This window comes from Sus scrofa, chromosome 1 (genome assembly GCF_054392235.1).
Source record: "Sus scrofa isolate SSC_HxYL_T2T_F1_AM1 chromosome 1, Sscrofa_HxYL_maternal_Yorkshire_Landrace_v2.0, whole genome shotgun sequence".
NCBI classification, from domain to species: domain Eukaryota; kingdom Metazoa; phylum Chordata; class Mammalia; order Artiodactyla; family Suidae; genus Sus; species Sus scrofa.
In genome coordinates, this window is record NC_139383.1 from 177,957,247 (window position 1) to 177,970,431 (window position 13,185).

A 13,185-nucleotide genomic window follows, 5' to 3' on the forward strand; every position below is an offset into this window, starting at 1 on the left:
GGGAAATCTAAATGCACCCTCTGATTCTCAAGAAAGACTGTGTAGCACAGAAATTGAGGGCATGAATTCTGGACCAGTCCTGAGTTGAGTCCCAGCTGCATGACCTTGTATAGGTCACTGCCACAACTTTCCAATCTATGAAATGGGGCTAAAAATGGCCATGGCTCATGGTGAGCATTAAATGTAATATCAGGGTCATAGAGCTCTGGACACCTGGCCTGTTGGAGAAACTTGATAAATGGTGGCTTGGTAAACGGTCACTTGAAATCCTCCGGTCAAAGTGAAGCCTTTTTTCTCTCTGAATGTTTTGTGTAGATCGGGACTTCCTTCAGCAGACCAGGTACGTCACCCGGCTCATCGGCTGTCCTGAACCACCCTGCCCAGCAGATCAGGCCCTAGGAGAGCCTAGGGAAGCATTCCTGCCCCCACCACTCACAGCTCCTGAGCTGGGTGGGAACAGAGAACACAGCAAGGTTTCTCCTGCCCTTCCTGAAAACAAACTTCCCAAGGTCCACACCCAGACTTTAAGAAAGCCTCGGGCCCAGTGCCAGCTCCCCTCCTCCCTGGGGTCAGGACTCCGTCCCAGCCCTATTTCTAGAAGTGTCCTTGCCCAGCCAGGCTGCTGCTGGGTCGCCTCCCCACCTCAGGGGGAAGACCCCAAAGCAGAGGGGAGAAGGCTTTTGCCCTTGGCTGAGACCTGCCTGGGCTCAGCTCATTGCCTTGCCTTTTCCTAGCTAGGAACCTAGCCAGAGTGTTCCTGTTTGGCCTCTCAGATATTCTTATTGTTGAATAAAATGATGTGCAGAGCAGGTGAGGCTCAGAGGCTGTGTTACCTGGAAGCGCTCCCTTCCTCTGTTGCGCCATAAAGTGGACATACTGACCTAAGAAGCCTGCGGGGTGTGGGTGTGCAGGAGAAGGAGGCTCATCCTAGGAGGGGGCTTTAGGGCCTTACTCCTCTGGTAAATAGCTCAGCCTGGCCTGAATGCCACTGTCTGAAACATTAGCCTCTTTCAAATGCAAACCCTTCACCGAGGCAGCCTCCTCTAGGAACCATGCTTTTACACCAGCCCTTGGAATAGGTGCATTCAGGAGCTTTCCCTGAACTCAAGACAAGTAATAATTACTATTATTATACTGTCGTTGAAATATTTATTGCACAAACAATATTACAACAAAACCGTACGTCAGAAAGAGACTCACCCACAATCCCAAACCTAATAAATGGGCATTTTGGTTTTCTTCCCCACCCCCCAGCCCCCAATTTCCCTCTAGCCCTAGTACCTGCACACATACAAGGTCTTCTCAGCTGGCCTCCTGCCCAGTGCAGTTTTGCACTCAACATGACATCATCAGTGCTTTCCCATGACGCAACGGTCCTCACAATTAGCTTTTTTTTTTTCTTTTTAGTTTTTTATTATAGTTGGTTGACAATGCTCTGTCAATTTCCACTGTACAGCAAAGTGACCCAGTTATACATATATATTTTTTCTTTTTCTCATAATATCTTCTGTCATGTTCCATCACAAGTGATTGGATATAACTCCCCATGCATGCTATACAGCAGGACCTCATTGCTTATCCATTCCAAATGCAATATTTGCATCTACTAATCCCCAGTCCATCCCACTCCCTTTCCCTCCCCCTTAGCAACCACAATTAGGTTTTAAAATGGATGTGCTCTTGCTTACCAGCCCTCTAGAGCTGAATGTGTAGGCTGCTTCAAGTTTCCTGCTGTTAGTTAGAATGCTGAAATTTTGCTCAAAGAATTTTCTCATTCTTTGAGGATTATTCCCTTAGGATGCCTGTTCAGGTGTGGGATCGCGGGGTTAAAGGTGATGGATATTTGTATGACTCTTGAAAGAGAGTTGAGTCCAGGGTTTGCCTGGAGCCTGCAGATAGCTGATGCCTAGGGGCTGCGAGGGAGCTAGGGGTGGGGGGTGGAGGTCTCTGGCCTCACTGGGGCGGTCGATTTTTCTTTTTCTTTTCTTTTTTTTTGCTTTTTTATTTTTTTAGGGCCATACCTTCATCATATGGAAGTTCCCAGGATAGGGATAGAATCGGAGCTACAGCTGCCAGCTACACCACAGCTCACGGCAACACTGGATCCTTAACCCACCGAGCGAGGCTAGGGATCGAACCCAAATCCTCATGGTCAGATTCATTTCCACTGTGCCACAAGGGGAATTCCCACAGTCAACATTTTTTTTTTTCCGCATTTTAGGGCAGCACCTGAAGCATATGGAGGTTCCCAGGCTAAGGGTCAAATCAGAGCTACAGCTGCCGGCCTACACCACAGCCACAGCAACGCAGGATCCAAGCTGCGTCTGCGATCTACACCACAGCTCACGGGCAACGCCGGATCCTTAACCCACTGAGCGAGGCCAGGGATCGAACCTACAACCTCATGGTTCCTAGTTGGATTCATTTCTGCTGCACCACGACGGGAACTCCTTTTTTTTTTTTTTTTACTTCCACAGTCAACATTTTGAAGTGGGCAATCTTCATAGGCCGTTAGCCATGGAGAAGAGGCAGGAGCCTCAGTCTGAGAGAAGTTATCAGAGGCCCTCAGAGAAGCTCCCTCTTCCCACTCCTCCCAGAGTGGCCTCCAGTATCTGCAGCATCCACACCTGGTGCCCTGCCGCCTGGGGGTGGGAAAGGGGTGGCTGTGAGAAGAGGAAACCCAGGGGAGTGGTGAGCCATGTGCAATGAGTGGCCCAGTAATGAATCAGGAAGTGCAAGTGCCATTGCCACTGGGAAGATCCACCACCCTCGCTGTGTGCTGGAGCCATCAGGGCGGGCTCCCTGTGCCCTATTTATGTGTATACATATTTGCTGTGTGCTGGGCTAACCCAGGGCACCACAGGGCAGGAGGGTGATGCAGAAGTGGCCTGGCTCTCTGATCACTCCAGAGCCAGGCAGCCAAGGGAGTTGCACACCCTGGGGGTCTCCACTACAACTGCACATCAGAATCACTTGGGGAGCTTTTAAAAAGGGCCCACCTCTGGAGATTCTCATTGGCGGCTGATGATGACATCTGGCCAGGGTTGAGAACCATTGGACCAGGCGTTACATTTTCTTGTTAGGGCATTTTTGGATGCAGGGACAGAGACCCTCTGAGGCTAGTGGGGGAAAATAGCCTCCCCTTGTATAGAGGATGAGGGACCCTCAGCTGCTGTAAAGATACTGCCTGGGCCTGGGACGCTGGCATCAGAGACAGAGGCAGCCCTGGACACCAAGTCTGCTGGTCCCTCTCATGGCAGCTCATCTTCCCTCTGAGCATCTTTACTCCTTAGGCCAAATGACCCTGACGGCCCTTCTAGATTCTCTGGATCTTGATGGATACTGGCCCCGAGGAGCCCACCTGGCACAAGGCAGGCCTGGGGATTCCCTCAGGCCCCTCCGATGATGGGCTCTCATGGTCTCTCCCTGAGGAGGCCCATAAAGCCTGGTCTTGGTCAAGGTGAGCCCCAGCCAGGGTGGGTCCCCCTGCTTCCCTCTCAGCATCTCCCCTGCTCCACACATACTCTTCCACAGTTGGCTTTTCATGCTCCATCTCCCTCAATGCTGCTCTGAGGACAGGACCCACAGTTGCCGAGGGACTGTGGCCCCTGCTCCAGGGGGCACTGCCTGGGGGGCTGTGCTCTCTGCATGGAAGGCCAGGCTCCGTTGCTCCTGGCAAAGGGCAGTCAGCACCTGGGCATCAAAGAGGGCACAGGCTTGGGTGAGCACAGTCTCCCAAAGGAGCACCTTTTCCATGGGTCCCCTGTGATGGAAAGGTGTTAGGGGAAGGTGTGCAGAGGTGCTGTTGAAACAGCTGTGGTTGGACTGTGAGGTGGTGGGAGAGGAGGTCAAAGGGAGGTGTGTCCCCCAACTCCACATCCCCAGCAAGGTCCCCATGTGACTTTAGTCTCCTTTCTCCTCCTTGATGAGACCAGACTGAAGAGGACACTGTAGGAGGCTCTTTCCAGGCCAGTGAGGTGAGGAATTGAGGGAAGAAGGAGAAGAGACTGACCTCAGCGGGCCACCAGGGACCACCAGTGGGAGGAAAGACACCACAACAGGTTTGATTACTGTCCCCTAAAAAGATAAGTCCAGGTCCTAATCTCCAGTCCCCGTGACTCTGACTCAATTTGGAAAAGGGGTCTTTGGAGTTCTTGTTGTGGCGCAGCGGAAACGAATCCGACTGGGAACCATGAGGTTGTAGGTTCAATCCCTGGCCTCACTCAGTGGGTTAAGGATCTGGTGTAGTCATGAGCTGTGATGTAGGTCACAGATGTGGCTTGGATCTGCGTTGCTGTGGCTCTGGTGTAGGCCGGCAGCTACAGCTCTGATTGGACCCCTAGCCTGGGAACCTCCATATGCCGTGAGTGCGGCCATAAAAAGACAAAAGATGAAAAAAAAAAAAAGGAAAAGGAAAAGGGATCTTTGCAGATGTAATTAAGTTAAGGGTCTCGAGGTAAGATTATCCTGAACGCAATGACTGGTGTCCTTACACAAAGAGGAGAGGATACGATGACACAGAAGAGAAGGCCACGGGCAGATGGAGGCAGAAGCTGCAGTGATGCTGCCACCAGAAGCTGGAGGCCATGGACATATTCTCCTGCAGAAGCTTTGCAGGGAGCGTGGCCCTGCCAACACCCAGATGAGGAGCTTGGAGCCTCCAGGACTGTAGGAGAGTGAGCTTCTGTTACTTCCAGCCACTGAATGTGTGGTCATTTGTCACTGCAGCCCTAGGAAACCAATACCAGCACTTCCCACTTGTTTGAACACAGAAGCTGAAAGGAAAGCTCTTCTAGAAGTTCCTGTCAACCGCATACTTTCCCCAGGTGGCCATTTCTCCCTCTGTTAAAGGAGTCTGCCTCCAGCCCTGATGAGGTGATGGCTGGGAAAGGGCCTTGTCAGCAGGGCAGCTCCGGCGATGTGGGGGAGGTGTGGTTCCAGAACAGGCACAGTTGGGTGAGTCCTGGCACCTCTCCCGGCCTCAGTCTTCTCAAAGTAGAGCCATCAGCCCTGCCTGGATGACGACACTGCGGGGGAGAGGAGGGAGGGCACTGGGGGGACAAGTTATGGCCGGGTGCAAGAGAGCCCAGGATGCACAAGGGACCTGAGTTCTGCTATTAAGTGGGGATGAGGGTCTCTTTCGCACTTTTCAACACAGGACAGCCTGGGCCCTCCAGGAGGAGTAGGTGACTGGTTGGGAAAAGTAGCTTCTGATAGCCACATCCTAAATGCGCAGGTGCCAGGGCAGGGCAGAGGGAGGGAAGGGAGACTCCAAGGCCTATGGGGGGGTGGGGTGGGGCTCTTCTCCAAGAAGGGTATTTGAGTTCCATCTGACAAGGCGTCTGAAGGAGCCCTGACACTTGTGACCGTGCTCTCCCTTCTCCTCTGCCGCCCTTTCATCCACCCGTTGCCACAAGGAGACATGCCATGCCCAACGCAACGTGGGCCAGTTCCCCTAATGTTTATGGAGGTGCTTGAAAAGAAACAACAAAACCCTAAATGATTCATTCAGTCTGCACCCTGCAGGTTACAGAGAACTTCCAAATGTATTCCGTGGTCACCACGATACCTGAAAAGGAAAAAGGTTATGATCCTTACTCTTTAGATAAAGAAAGTGGGGGTCAGAGAAGAGAGGCTATCGCTCAGGGCCATTTGAATACAGGCTGCCTGACCCCTGGGGCTCGTTCCATGTTCCCTCACTGCCTTCCTGACACGTTGTCTGCTGCCTCATTGGGTAATTGGGGGCCTGCGTCTCTCCCGGAACAGTCCATGCCTGTATCTCCCCAACGGATGTGGCCTTAAAGTCCTCCAACATCTATAGCTCTCAGCCTGGCTTTCCAGCCCCTCCACTCTGCTCATCTCCACGTCTGTGCCTTGGCTCAATTCCTCTTCCCAGCTTGTCCCAGGCACCAGCACATGAGACTGCTTGTCTCAGGCACTAGTACTCATCCCTGTCCACCTTGTGCTTCCCATTTCTTTGGGCTGCTCAGGAGTCCTACAGAATCCTGAAGTCCTGGTTCAATTTCCGGTTCTGCTAACTTGCTGCAGTGTGACGCTGCACCTCCGTTCTCTCACTTTTGAAATGGGGGAGTTGAACCCAAGATTCTCTAAATTCTTGGTATAATCTAAATTCTCTGTCTCCTCCCTCCTTTCCCACTGCTCTGCCCTCCCTGTGTCTCACCATCGGCAAGAAGCCTCTCCCTCCTCCACATCATCCTCTAAAGGGCTCCCATTTAATCATTCAGCTAGACTTTCATCTCCCTCAGAACAGAGGTTGGTGTGTGTGTCACCTGTGGACCAAGTGTTCAGCCTAGACATGCTGATGGATTAATAGGTAACTCAGGGACCACCTCCCTTTATGTTGATTCTTAATCTCCCCTCTTTAGTTTTCTGAGGTGCACACACCCAGAGGCTGGCAGCAAGCTGGAGTCTGGTGGGGCCCAGTGTCACTGTCCACTCTGATGGGTGTGCGTGTTGGGGTGGGGGTGGGGTGCACCTGCACTATGCCTGCTGCAGTGTCTATAGGATGGAGATGAGGCCCGCTCGAGGCTTTGAACACTTCACACCCTGTTCTGCCTCCAAAGCCCATCATTGCCATGGGCATCGAAAGAAAGCACATAGACTTTGCCTTCCCCTTTCAAAGGGCTTCAGATCTCATATCTCATCTAATCCCTCAACAGCTCTGGGAAGGCAAAGCATTGATGGTCAATAAGGGATTTATCCGAGGCCACTCTGAATTCAGCATCCATGTTCCCTTGTCAAGCTCCCTCTGCTTTGCACAGGATTACTGCCTACCTGTTTGTATAGCCACATCACTTTCCTTTCAAGAACTTAAGTCTGAGAAGTCCCCTGGTGGTATAGGTGGGTTAAGGAACAGGCATTGGGTTACTGCTGTGGCATGGAATCAATGCCAGGCCCTTTGGCCAGGGAACTTCCACATGCCAAGGGTATGGCAAAACAACAACACCAACAACAAAAACAACCTATGTCTGAAAGGACAAGCTAGTCTAATGTAGATTGAGGGGTGTGTATACACACACACATACACACACACACCCCACTTTACTAGATGTGTAGCCACAGGAAAACCTATTAATTAGGTCAAATGCCCAGTTGCATGGTTGAGGATCCAAGGACCTTACAGATACTCACTTACAACCCACTTACTGCAAATGGGGAAACAGGATCAGAAAGAGACAGACTTAACCCCAGGTCCAGTGCTCCTATCACCGTCTCACCGTCTGCACACCTAGCAAACAAGGCAAGGGAGGGGACAGAAGGAGCTCAGGGAGCCTGGGGACCCAAGGGGGGATGCGCCTGCACTTCAGTCTGGGAGTTTTGTCCAAAGAGTGAGTTTTTCAGAGTTTCTCTGGGAGGGGCAGGGGTGAGGGCAGGAAGTGGCTGCAATCTGTTCCTTCAGCACCTGGAATTACAGGTGTGGGGGTTGGGGAATTTTTTTTTTCTTTTGCCCTCTACGTCTCTTTGACTCTACCCGTTCACTGAGTGGCAGAGGTCCAAGCCCAGCACCTTCCAGACCTGGGAAATGGAGGTCTGGGGAAAGGGTGAGGGTCTCAAAGCACCTTAGCCTTTGGGACACTCCCCAAACAGCTGGGTAGAACCGAGGACAGGGGCCTGAGAACATTCAGGAGCTTCTCCCACCTGGGGAGAGGACACGATTGAGGGGGGGGGGTGTTGCGGGTGCCCAGTTGTTTTTTCCCTGTGCTCCACCCCACGCATTCTTCTGAAGGGCAGGTTCAGGGGCCCTGTCCTCCAAGAGGTCTCTGGGTTCCCAGGCCTCTGCCCCTGAAAGTGGGGGTGGGAGTGAACGTGCGGAAAAGTGGAGGCGGGGGGCGAGGCGCACTGCCGACTCCACCTGGGCGCCAGGCTTGGCTCGCACTTCAGGCCGGCGAGTGGGGGGGGGGGGCACCCTTTGGAGGTCACGGAGTCCGGCGTGCATCGCAGGCTGTTAGATCCTGGCCCTGCGACGGGAGGGGCGCTCTGCCTCGGCTCCTGCCCGGCCCCTCTAGGCCCCGCCCCGCCCCCTCCAGGCCCCGCCCATGCCTCGCCCCTCCGGGAGGGATGGGCGGGGCCCGCAGAAAGGCGCGCCGCGCGCCGGCCCAGGTGCAGCACCCGCTGTCTAGGGGCTGCCGCGGCCAGGAGGAGAGTCGGTGGTCTTCCCCCGCTTGCGCCGCGTTTCCGCGCCCTCTTGGCTGGACACCCGGGACCCTCGTAATTCAGGTAACGGAGGGCGGGACTCCCCGGCAGCGCGCGTCTTTCCTTCTCCCGGTCCACGCGCACCCCGCCTTGACGGCCGCCCCCCAAGCTCCCCCGAGCCTGTCGGCAGCTCCCCAGGCGGCTCTCTGAAAGTTTGCGCCGGGACAGCAGTGCACCGCGTGGCAGTGAAATGCAGCCACTCTTGCTCACATGTCCTCTGCCCAGGAGCCAATGAGAAGGTGCGGCGGCCGCTGCTGGTGCACAGGGTCTCCACTGAAATCCGTGGTTTGCGGTCTCACTTTTCACATCCTCACTTTTCTGAACGTTTTCGTCCCTCCTCGTCTCCCAGTCCCTTTTTAAAAAATCCCTAGACAGGGATGGCAGAGTTGACGATTTCTTAAGGGGTGTTTACGTTTGTGCTTCCCGCCTCCTCGGGCCAAGGTGTGCAATGGGAGACTGGGCTGAGCCAAACAGGGTGCGGGTGAGGGTGCGGCCTTCTGCCCGGTGGGGCGGTTTGGGGGCGCCGCATGGTCTCTGTTAAGTGGGTTCTGTGCTTCTGTCTGTATCCCGCGGGCCACAGCCGGGCTGGACATCCTGGGCTCCCCCAGTACTCCCCAAGAAGAACACCTGGGAGAGGGTGACCCGCAAAGTCAGGGATTTAGCGCAAACTCAAAAACCCTTGACTATTTGAACAGAATGGGCTTCCTCCTCCCTAGGGTGTGAGGAAGGCTCAGCTGTGTGTGGGGAAGGGAATGAAAGGTGGTCCTACTCACACAGGAGCAGAGAGAACAGATGGGGCGAGGTCATTGGATCAGAGAAGAGCTAACAGCACTCACATGGACATAACCTTGATCCCCCCATCCCCCGGCCCACCCGTTAACCAGCGAGGTAGTAGTTCTTCCCTTTGGTAGAGGAACAGAAAGGAGGCTCCAAGAAGTTAAATAATTTGCTAGAGAAAAGTGGTGAACCTGGTCTGCCCACAAACCACAGTCAGGTGGTTGGTTCCCCATTTTGCTGGGGCCCTGCAGGGGTTCATTTCTTCTACCCCCCTTGTTTGAGGTTCTTCCCCTGAAAGGGGTCAGCCCGTAGAATGCACCTCCAAGAAAAAATAAAATCTGGTCAGGAAGCTTCTTCAAGAGAGGGCCAGCTCCTGCTAAGCTACTAAGACTGTAGGAGGCAGTGACCTGTTTTGTTCTAGGCTGTAGCCATAGTACCTGGCACGCTGAAGGTGCCCCACAAGAATGGAATGAATTAACCTGAAATAGAGAGTCTTTTCCAGCTGACGAATCTTTGCCCTTTGTGAACAGAAAAGGCATCCGGAAAAGTTGGACCAGAAAGTTGTCCAGGGCCACCACTGAGAGTCCTTGAAATCCTTAGCCACTGGGGCAACTTGTTTTTGTTTTGTTTTGTTTTGTTTTTAAGCCAGTGAGCGTGTCCACAATCCCGTGTGCTTTCTTAGACAGCCAGGCTTTCACTTTACCCCTAATCCACTTCTTGCCAGGCCTGGCAAGCTGTATGTGGGGAAGGGAATGAAAGGTGGGAGAAGCAGAGGGAGGTGGGTTACCTGCCCAGCGGGGCCCTGGTCTACACAGGACCCTTGGCCATCTACACCAAAGTCTTACCCATCTCTCTCTAGGAAATCTTGTTTGGAAACTCTCATCTTCATTGCCTCCTCCCTCTCCTTACCAAACCGTGGGGCAACCATGGATTGACGGAAGAGGACTTGCTTTTCTGAGCTTCAGTTTCCTCATCTGTAAAATGGAGACAATAGAATCCACAAGGTTTTATGCAGGAGTGTGTGGTCCAAAGGTCTCTATAAGCTTCAAAGCAAACTGTAAGAGATGATTGTCGTTTCCTCATGTATTTGTCTGTGATCCTACCTGACCCCCCAGGTGGGCTATACATTCCTTCAGGGAAAGGTCACATGTCTGGGTGTGCTGAGAGCTGACCTCATCACGAATGCACAGTAGGTTCATGGGAAGTACTTATTGATCAAAAATGATCTCTCCAGGAAGAGAAGTTGCTAAAATTGGTTTTAAAAAAAAAATCCCTCTTCCCCCTCCCCATGGAAGGAGAGGGGACAGTCCACAGAATAGGGGAGGGTCTGGGAGGGACAGGAGAGGTCTGAGGTCCCAGGCCAGGGAAGGCAGGGCATAGAAGACTTTACATGGCAGTGCCCTGAAGATTTTTTGAGCCTCTGCCAGGAACCCTATAACCTTGGACTCCTTAGCAGACTTGGTGTCTGCTTTGGCCTGAGAACAGACTAGGACACTCAGAGTTGGCCAGTTCGGAGGCCACTGAGAGCTTGGCTGGGATTCAAGCCCCTGCACACCTTCCCGCCTTCCTGGCCCTGGCAGTCCCCCCACCCCCACCTGAGTACACGTAGGGCTCCCCCCTCCCCAGCTTCCTACTACTAATTCCTGGCTCTTAACAAGAGCCTGGTGAAGTGAGCGCTTTGGTCCCAGAATATCTCAGCTGGTATAAGCCTTAGAGATCACATCCCAGACCCTTTCCCTGCTTTACTTTGCTTAGTGCCTATTACCATCTGTGGCCTGTATGTTTAACTTTTTAAATCTTGTTTACTGGAGCTCCCGTCGTGGCTCAGTGGAAACTAGCATCCATGACTAGCATGCATGAGGACGCAGGTGCAATCCCTGGCCTCACTCAGTGGGTTAAGGATCCAGTGTTGCCATGAGCTGTAGTTTGCAGACGTGGCTCAGATCTAATGCTGCTGTGGCCCTGGAGCAGGCCGGTGGCTACAACTCCAATTCGACCCCTAGCCTGGGAACCTCCCTATGCTTCTGGTGTGGCCCTAAAAAGACAAAAAAAAAAAAATCTTGTTTACTGGCTGTCGTCCTCTCTGTTAGAGTGTCAGCTCCATGAAGGCAGGGCCTCTGCTCTGTTTTATTCACTGCTCCATCCCCAAGGGTCAGAGCAGTGCCTGGTGTGCAGTGGGTGCAACAGATGGGGCGATTGAGGCCCAGGAATGAGGAGTGACTCTTTGAAGGCAGAACTGGAGCTTTTCTTGAGTGAACTTGAGTTAATACTAAGCTGGGTCCCTGTCCCCTGCACTGGCATTGCTAGGGGGTTCTTGGCAAGAACCTTCAGGCCAGCCACCTCCAGTTACTCAGGGGGGCAGCTCTGAACTGAATAGATTACCATCCACATGGGGTGATTTGAGCCAGCCCTTGCGGAGTGCTCCCCATCAGACCCCATCCCCAAAAGAAACTTCCTAATGCCACCCGCCCACTCTCTAAAGATGGGATGTGCCTAGTGGTGGAAAACAGCGCCCACTCCAGGCAGCTTTTTCAAATATCCCAGGGCAGGGGAGAACTCAGGTGGACCCAAGCCAAGTCCCTGGCAGTCCTGGGGAAAGAGGTGGAGCTGCAGATCAGCTGGGCAAGGATAACAAGCCAGTCGGAGAAGGTGCAACCAGATGTGTGGGCCAGGAAGAGTGAGGACATTATTCTGCTGAAGGCATGGGGCACTAAGGCCTCACTTAAGGAGTATTTTTTTTCTGCCACACCCATGGCATATGGAAGTTCCCAGGCCAGAATTGAATCAGAGCTGTAGCTGCTGGCCTAAGTCCCAGCCACAGCAAAGCCAGATCCAAGTGGTGTCTGCAACCTACACCACAGTTCATGGCAACACCGGATCCTTAACCCACTGAGAGAGACCAGTGATTGAACCTCTGTCCTCATGGATGCTCACCATATTTGTTTCTGCTGAGCCACAATGGGAACTCCTAAGGAATTTGATAAGTGGGTTTTCTCAGAGGCTCCCAAGAGCTTGAATTTCTGAGACACTGTCAGGAGAAGCAGGATCAAGAGAAACCTAGGTGTGGGGTGGAAGCTGGAATTTTCTATGGGAAGATTGGGAGACACACCCACACATCCATAAACACCAAGCAACTTCAGTCTCCCCTCTGCCCCCCCCCCCGACCGTCGTTCTTCTGGTAACTGTTGTTTCTACAAAGGACTTTTGTTTGTGTTCTGAGGGAAAACTCTAGACCATGTGAAGCTGGTTGGTGGGGAAGCCACCAGGGGCAGGAAGACCTCTCGAGGAGGCGATTGCAGGAGCATAAATAGGTGGGGCCCCTGGAAGTTTCTCTCCTCACACTGGCTGGAAATGTAGACCCTGCCTTCTTTCCTGACTGTTTGGCAACGGGAAGGCTGGATTTTTAATAATAGGAATCAGCATTAATAAATGCTAGCTGGGTGCCAGGCACTGTTGTAAGCACTTTACTTGTGGAAGGCAATCCTCACAACAACCCCCCCGCCCCGGGGTTGAAACTTTATCACCTCCATTTTACAGATGAGGAAACTCAGCCACAGAAAGGTGGTGTATTTTGCCCAAGATGACGCTTGCAGGGAGAGGGGCACCAGCTTAGTCTGGCTCCAGATCCTGCAGCCTTAGCCTCCCTGACACACGGCCCTACTCAGCCAAGTAGGCCACAGAGAGAGGACAGAGAGCCTGGAGGCCAGGGTGGTCGGCACACCCCACACAGAGGGAGCAGCTCCCACGTAGGTCCACATGTTAGACCTATAGGGAGCTTTGGTGTTTTCCCTGCCCCTGATCCCCAAATCTTTTTCCATTGTCATTGCGGTTTGCCAAATGAAGGGTTGGAATTGATGTTGGGGGAGGGACTCCAGAAGTCGGGCGTTGAAGGGTATATAGGATTTTGCCAGCACGTTGGGAAAATTGGGGAGGAAGGGAGCAGGGCTGGCGGAGGAACAATGATAATCTTGTGCCAAAGAAATGATCCATAATGATGACTTCCTGTGTCTGAGGCCACTATAGTTCCTCCCCCTCCCCCGCCAACCCCATTCTTGCTCCCCAGCTACTTCCTACAGGCTCCCTTCCTATGAAGAGTGTGAGGCCTTGACCTGGGATGTAGCTCATGCATTCCTGTCCCTGGCCTTCTCTTTATCACCACCATCACTACAAGTCTGGTGGCTTTCAGCAACAGTG

The 13,185-nt window shown here is 53.0% G+C and overlaps 1 protein-coding gene across 24 annotated transcripts in view; it reads left to right on the forward strand.

Moving 5' to 3' along the window:
* The first annotated feature begins 8,095 nt into the window (after nucleotides 1-8,095).
* PAQR5 (progestin and adipoQ receptor family member 5) overlaps nucleotides 8,096-13,185 on the forward strand; it is an 80,430-nt gene continuing 75,340 nt past the window's right edge. For all 24 annotated transcript variants that reach the window (XR_014817555.1, XR_014817541.1, XR_014817545.1 and 21 more), the window contains exon 1: nucleotides 8,096-8,238. The gene's annotated coding sequence lies outside the window, so the exon portion shown is untranslated. The remainder of the gene's footprint in view (nucleotides 8,239-13,185) is intronic.